Source organism: Penaeus monodon, chromosome 32 (genome assembly GCF_015228065.2).
Source record: "Penaeus monodon isolate SGIC_2016 chromosome 32, NSTDA_Pmon_1, whole genome shotgun sequence".
NCBI classification, from domain to species: domain Eukaryota; kingdom Metazoa; phylum Arthropoda; class Malacostraca; order Decapoda; family Penaeidae; genus Penaeus; species Penaeus monodon.
In genome coordinates, this window is record NC_051417.1 from 36,843,786 (window position 1) to 36,844,226 (window position 441).

Genomic DNA, 441 nt, shown 5'->3' on the forward strand with positions numbered 1-441 from the left:
TTTTGATTCTCTTTTCTCTCTCGGTCTTTTTCGCATTAACGGTGACAAGCAGGAAAACCCAAGCATACAACAGCAAAGGTGTAAATTACATACCTACTTCATGTAATGAGATAATGCACTTCCTTGTGGGAAGAACTTAACGACCTCACAATAGAACCGCATTGCTAAAAGACAAGCATGCCTAAATCCTTTGCAGTTACACTTTACATCTACATTATTACTTCCACCTGGTTGCACGGACACATGTGCTCGCACCTGGACTTACCTGCGCTTTGCATAAACTTTCCTTATTCATTCTTGCGGGTTTCTTCCCAATTATCAAAAAATAAATAATCAGAGAAAGTGCATGGTAAAAGGAAGAACCAAAAGGAGTCAATCCTCTTCGTATTACACTAACCAAAACCTACATCTTGCCTTTCAGTCCGTATAATTCATCTCTAT